Raw genomic sequence first — 7564 nt, 5'->3', positions numbered from 1 at the left:
TGTATTTTTCCCAAGGCCACGTACAGAGTAAGAAGCAGATTCAGGAATCAAATGCAAGTCATTTCTTTGTCTCCAGATCCAGTGGTTGCTACTCTGCTCTGTTCTCTCTCCAGTTTCTTCTTACTCTCACCGTTTCCCATCCCTCTTCCCTTTGCCTCTTACTCTTCGTTTCTGCCCTTTTTCTCTCAACTTCATTTTCTTTCTCTTGCCTGTGTAGATATCACGACCAGTGAAACTTAGAACAAAAAGGATGCTTTAGCATAACTTAGTAAAGCCTGTGCTGAATGGTACTCTTATAGAGCAGACTGGATAGGGTGTTAGACTTAGAAACAGGAAGATTTGAGTTCAAACTCTGCCTTGTGGGTTTACTAGCTCTGGGTGACTCTGGGTAAGTCATTTCATTCCTCTCTGCCCTATCTGTTTCCTTGTCTGTAAGACTGGAATAATAATAGCATTTGCCTCACAGGGTTGTTATGAGGGTCAAATAAGATATCACAGAAAGTGTTTTATATAGCCTAAAATTCCATATAAATGCTAATTAACATTATTCATGATCTGAAAAAATATAGCTCTAATAAGTTCTCAATTTATCCAAGTAGGCAGCTTATGATATTTCTTCAATATTTCAAAAATTCCATGTACATTCCAACTATCATCGATTAGATAATCTTCATATGTTACTGTGGCCAAAATAACTCATTACCTGGTGGTCAACTTCCTGATTATAGGCTTCTCCAAACTCAGGTTGGTCCTTTGGTTATAGATACACTCAAATATTCAAATAGATCTAGAATTTCATTGATCTCCCTCCAGATATCAACCCATCCAGGCCTGCCCATCCTCTGTGATTTTTGCTCATATCTGTCCATAAATTCAACCCAGCATCCATATATACTGGACTTTTTATTCATTTTCTCTGGACAATATGAGGATACCAATGGAATGCCAGCTATTATCCTTCATCCTTGTGAAGTGATCAGCCCATCTTCTTTTTTTAATCATGCATTTCCTTGATGGTATCCTTCACTTCTGTTCTTTAAAGTACCATATCAGTCATAAGTTTTAGCCTGCTCCTACCCACTGTGTGCCTTCCCAATGTCCTTTGTTCTTTAGAGACTGTTGTGTTCCAAGTCTCACAGCAGTATAAATTCATTTGTAACCAGTAATCCTATGTTGATAAGGTTATGAGTAGTGTCATCTCATAAAGCAGAGAAAAGCAATGGAGGGTTGAAAAGGTCCAACTAATCAACATCATTCCAAATACAGTTGAAGGAAAAAAAGGGGATAACAAAGGAAAGAAAAATGGAAAAGATCTGCAGATATTTTCTTTTTTAATAACAAACTGTTTTTACCATTAAGGACAAAAAATTCACCACACTTGAACTCTGACATCACAGTTCCAGATGTGTTTATAGAGGAGGTAGAAAAAGCAATAAAGAAAACAAGATGAAAAAAAATCAGCTAAATTAGAATAAGTATAAATAAAGGAGATCTGTCCTGGAGATGACACAATTGTGAGGGACTTAAGGAATCAATGTACAAGATATCTGAAGGAGAAAATGCTACCAAAAGCATAAGGGAAAAAAAAGCAACTGAGAAAACATCAATAATTACTGATCTATATGCCTACTTTCTTATCATAAAACATTTCTTAAGACAAATACATCGTCTGCTTATTGTATTCAAGACTTCAATAGACCCATAATTTCATTGATGTAGATAGTCCCCCAGTGTCAAACTACAATCCATCCACACTTTTCATCCTATGAGATGCTTGTCTGTGTTCTTCAATAAATCTTTCTTAGTGGATCTACCCAAAGACTTCCTCTGTATCTTTTAGTATTCAATGAGTATGACTATAAACTTTGCCTGTCCATTTGTTGTCCCATACCCTTGACATATGATTGGTCTACCACTTTTTTTTAATCATACATTTCCCACATAATATCTATACTACTTCTTGTACACATCATTACTAGTAATATGCCGCAGCCTCCTTATGCCCCCATAAATATCCTCATTACCTTTTGGAGCCTTCACTGTTTGAAGAGGGGAAGACATTTGAGGCAGAAAAATAAAGAATGTATAAATAAATCAGCTCCTAAAAAAGGAAAATAAATTAGTGGTTACATATTAGACTGGTTACATTTTACTTTTTGTTGCCATATCTAACTATGAAACCTCTTTGGGTGCCTTTTTCTTCCCAGAATGGGGATCCCCTTCTTTCCTAATGAACCTAATAGTAAGGCAGTAAAGGGAAAGATGCGAGATGGATTCCTTTCCAATTGTCCACACCATAGCCATGGACAACATTTTAAGCCACTCCTAATCCTAATAGAGTCTTAATAAAAAAATCTAGAAATGGTAATGACAACGCCAACAACAACAACACTTCACAAGGATGATAGTGCCAGGGAGCTCTGAGGCTTTTCAAGTACTTCTCCTGCAATATCACTTTATAGATCATTATACTGATAAGGAATCTGAATTTCAGAGATGTGAAGTGGTTGCCCAGCTCCCACGTGGTACAATGGGAAAGGCAACCAATTTGGAAACACAAGACTGCTGTTAATATCTGAGCTTTCCATTACTGCTTACATTCTCTTGGCCTCAGTTTTCACATCTGAAAAAGTATGAGTTGGGCAACACAGTTTAGCAAGGTCACTGATAAGAGAAGGCCAACCAAATCACAGATCTAGAGTGGGAAAGAATGGTAGAGGTCATTCACTCCCAAACCCTCATTTTATAGAAGAGGAAACTAAGATATCGAAAGGCCAAGTGTCCAGGGTCTGAGGCAGGATTTGAACCCAAGTCTTCCTGATTTGAAGTCTAGCAACTCAATCCACTATATTACTCATCCCTTCACAAAGTATCTGTTGAGGTTGACTACACATCCTCCTAATCCTGAAGTCTCCAACAGGGAAAGAGTACTTGTAAAGGGAAATATGTAACTGGGCTATTCTCATTCTATTACCACCATATTCTAAAATAGATTTTCAGTAAATGAAGGGATGATTTCACAGAACAAGAGGAAGTATAGTTAGGATCTTCATTAGGATGGGGGGAGGGGAGGTAATATAGCCACTCCTTAGTTCAAGTTCATGGCATCTTGCCCCTCTTCCTTTTGGCATCTTGCTTAGAGTAGCTGCCTCATATTGTGACATTTGAGGGCTTTCGTCCTGAACAGGCAATTAAAGTAACGATTTTCCAACATTTTTGTGACACCTCAGTTATTTCAAAACATAGCATTTTTTTCCCTGCAGCCCTAGCACCTAACACAGAGCCGGAAACATAGTGGGTATTTTAATAAATGCTTATTGGTTGATTGATTCTGTAAACCACATTAATAATAGCTAATAATAATAGCTAGCATTTATGTAGCACTTTGTTTTGCAAAGTAATATACATGTTATCTCATTTAATCTTATCAATGTTAATCCATTTTCATTTTCAAAATAAATATATGCCATAGAGGACATATTGAAGAAATGACAGCAGCATTCAGAGGTAGGAAAATTAATAGGAAAAAAAGGCTATGATTCTTTGATTAAAAACTAGGTAAACCAGAATCATAGTTCTTTGTGTCCAGGATAAAACACTCAAATATTTCAGAGAAATCAGGCAATTAATCAGTCAAACAGTAAGCATTTATTAAGCACTTACTATGTACTAGGGACAATGCTAAGTGCTATGGATACAAAGGCAAAAAACAATCCCTAGTATTAAGAACCTCACAGTCTAAATAACTATATAAAAATAACTATATACAATGCACGCAGAATAAGTTAGAGATGATTAATAAAGGGAAAGCATTGGCATTAAGGGGGCAGGAAAAGTTTCTCACAGAAATAGGACTTTAACTGGGAGTTGAAGGAAGCCAGGGGACCACAAAATAGAGATGAGGAGGGGGAGTTGGAATACTCTCCTGGAACGGAATGGGAACCAGTTAGTGAAAATGGCCAGAGTTGGGAGATAGAATCTCTTATGCAATAAGGAACAAGGAGGCCAATGCCATTGAACCAAATGAAAGCTGGAGATTCCAATCCCCAAATGTTCCTGTTTGCAGTTGACAATGTGGTGACTGCATAAAAACTGGAATATTTCAAAGTATCTTGGAAGAGATTCATAACCACTCCAAAGAATTTGACCTAAACATCAACAGAGTTTTGAAAAACTAAATGGATAAAAATATTTATTGTCCAGATTATGCCACATAATTGGATTAAGAGCCCCCAGAACTGACAGCATATATAGCTTGAGCAGACAATATAAATGGACAGCATTTTGGATCGAGAATTAACTAGGAGGTAAAGAGTGAGCTGGATTGACTTCAGATAACTGTAAAGCTTCTTCAATGACTCCAAACTTCTCCCAGAAACAAAGGCCCACCTTTTTAATGTCAGTGTTCAACCAGTGATGTTTTATGGCTGTGAGTAACAGAACATGATAGTCATTGAAGAACTAAAAATTAGTTACCCCAGAGAGGGCAATGTGGAGAGGCACATGGTGGGTGTGAACAGGTTACAATATATAACAAATAAGGAAGAAGCGAGGAGCAAAAAATCTTATCAGGGAAATGTAAAAAAGAGGATAAGCTATGGACAGCTTCCTTTGTGCTCCATTAGTATCCTGACAATGTCAGTGAGCTTGAAGGCACCTAAAAAGACCCTCTTTGTTAAACTTATCAGAAAACTTGGGTTAGAATCACAATGGATGGGCACTTATGAATGGACTACCATCTGAATCACTGGTAGAAATAGTCACATGGATGAGATAACATCATTAGGAGTATATGAAAATGTTTCCATTTAGCCACACCCAAGACAAAGGGACCACCATATATCAGTAGCAAAACATCATGCAGCCACGAAAGGATAACTAGACCAACAACTAAGGGCAATGAGGGATGTAAGTCGGTCTAATAACAATCAGTTAGCAGACTGTGATCTTTTCTTCACTAAATGAGTTTGGTATCTACTCTAAGGTCTATGCTACCTTACAGCATTTGGGGTCATGTTCTATTAGCTGAATGGTTTGGAGTAACTTACGGCAGTTGTGGGTAATGGAAAGGGATGAAGACATAATGGGTGACCCTTTCTCTGTGTGTCATTTCTATAAAAATATGTTTTAATTCATATAAGCACATGATAGTAACCAGAGTCAATAATTCCCACTAAAAGCATAGTGGTATACAAATTAGAGCAAAGTATAAAGGAAAATACATCCTTAGGTACAATTGAAGTAGTTTTCTATTGAAGTGAATTCTTATCAATGTTTTGCCTACATCATTTTTTTTCTCTTTTAACATTATTATAACTCCCAAATGAGCTATCTTAGAGACTTAAACAGAGTTGTGGGTCATCTGCTCTATTTTCTGCTTCTTATCAGTGAGGAAATGAATAACTCCTAACATATCTCACACTCAAAACGCTTTACATGAATTATCATATAATATATTATATGTGTTATCTCATTTGAGCTTCACGACAAACCTGAGAGGCCATCTAATACAGTAGGGTTTTTTTTTTTTCCCCACTTTCAGATGCAGGAACTGAAATTCAATAAAGGAGTTAAGTAATTGTTCCAGGGATATATGGGTAATGTGTTAAGGACTAGAACCTAGGTTGTCTGGCTCCAAATCCAATGTATATTACAGTGATATAGCTACTGTCTCCCCCTACCCCACCACCACCACCACCACCCCACCTTTGAGGCCTCCCTACTCTGATCAACTTAAGAAATAGTTTTTCATTTCTTCAAGCAAAAGCCTTCCTGGCTAGCTAAGTTTAGTGTTTCCAAACATGTCTATTAATTGCCACCTTCCTGAAAGAATCCTCTCCTCCCCTTCACATATAAAAGACTTCTCCACTGAGCCCATTGAGAAATTTAATCAATTCTCCTTTCCTTCCCCCTCCCTTCTTTTTGTTTTGCTTTTTATGGGAGTCTATCTGGGAAAGACTCTGAGTATATTTTCCACAAAAAGGTGCTTGTGCCCTAATAGCCCAGTGAGATAGGTTCTATTAGCTTAGGGAGGTAGGAGTAGTTGAAGGAGCTGTGGATGGTTGCAGGGGAGGTGGGGTAGTACTGATATATTTGAGCAGGAATAGTTATTTGGTGACTCTAATAAATAGAGAAAACTATTTAGAAGGCTGCTCGAGGCATATATGCATGGTTTTGAAATCTAGAAGTCCCAACAAATTCTTACAGGATATTGTGCTAGTTGCTTACACATACAGTACCGTACATTACACAATTGTCTACCACCTATTTCCCTTATCTGGCCTAGATCACTAATCTGATTGGACCCTGATAGGTCTGAGCTACCCCACCCTTCCCAGCTCCCTCCAAAAACAGGCATCCATATTTATAGAGATTGCCACAATACCAAGCAGGCCTTAAATCACACTTGTGACTCACTTGTCAGCCAATTTCTCTCCAGAAAGCTCTTAGCAGTTAATTTCTGGCTAATTTATTATCCTTCAGCTTAGCCCTACAGCGCCATTAGCAAGTAGCCTGACACAACTGAGTGAAATATTGTCTAATTTATTATCTTATTACTCCTCTGGAACAGGATCAATTAATTACCCATTAAAGTATTTCAGTTGCAGAGATTTATTAGGGACCCTCTGTGTTTTAAGAGATGATTAGTTATACATGTTTGTTTGCTTGAAGAGCAGAGACTCACAAATGAATAGAAGCAAAGGGGAAACAGGAAGAGAAAGGAGGAGACAGAGAGAGAGAAGGAGAGGGGGAGAGAGGGAGAGAGGTAGAGAGGGAGAGGGAGAGAGAGAGAGAGAGAGAGAGAGAGAGAGAGAGAGAGAGTGAGAGAGCAGCAGGAGGCAGCTAATGGATCTTCTCTCGACTCCCTGAAAATGGAGCAGTCAATGACAAGAATTATCGACTCATTCACTTGCGGTTTTGAGATAACCATATGTACAGGGGAGGGGGGGAGGGAGAGAAAAACCCTCACTCAACTGCTTTTTCCATTCAATAAATTCGCTTCAGAATATATTGGATCAGGGCTTGATGGCTATTTCGTGTTTTGCAGAGTGCTGACATTGGTATGATTCAGTAATTATTGTTTCTTTTAAGTTATTGCTGTAATTTTGCTCTCTAAGATCCCAATCAATTTCTGCCTCTCAAGGGCACGCTTGAAAAGCGATATTTGAAAACAGCCCTCTGATAGATTGTGCTGCTAGACACTAGCTGAGACAAATAGCCTAATCTGGCACAAATTAGCTTGGCTTCCACAGATAGTTTTATACAGCAATGTAAATTATATTGTCAGGCCCAGTCACTTTCCTGCTTAGAGTGCAGCTAACAAGAAGCCACGGAGACATTATTGGTGCTGCCATGCACTCCCAGGGCTGCTGCAAAGCCATTTATAAAAAGAGAGAGAGAGAGGTGAGAGAAAAGAGAGAGAGAGAGAGAGAGAGAGAGAGAGAGAGAGAGAGAGAGGAAAGAGAAAGGAGGAGGGGGGAGAGAGAGAGAGAGAGAGAGAGAGAGAGATGCTGACTCAGTAACAAAAGCAAGGTAACCCTGGAGTGGGCTGAGCAAGGAGGAG

The sequence above is a fragment of the Trichosurus vulpecula genome, chromosome 3, assembly GCF_011100635.1.
Source record: "Trichosurus vulpecula isolate mTriVul1 chromosome 3, mTriVul1.pri, whole genome shotgun sequence".
Classification (NCBI taxonomy): Eukaryota; Metazoa; Chordata; class Mammalia; order Diprotodontia; family Phalangeridae; genus Trichosurus; species Trichosurus vulpecula.
Note: the sequence above shows the minus strand (reverse complement) of the source record.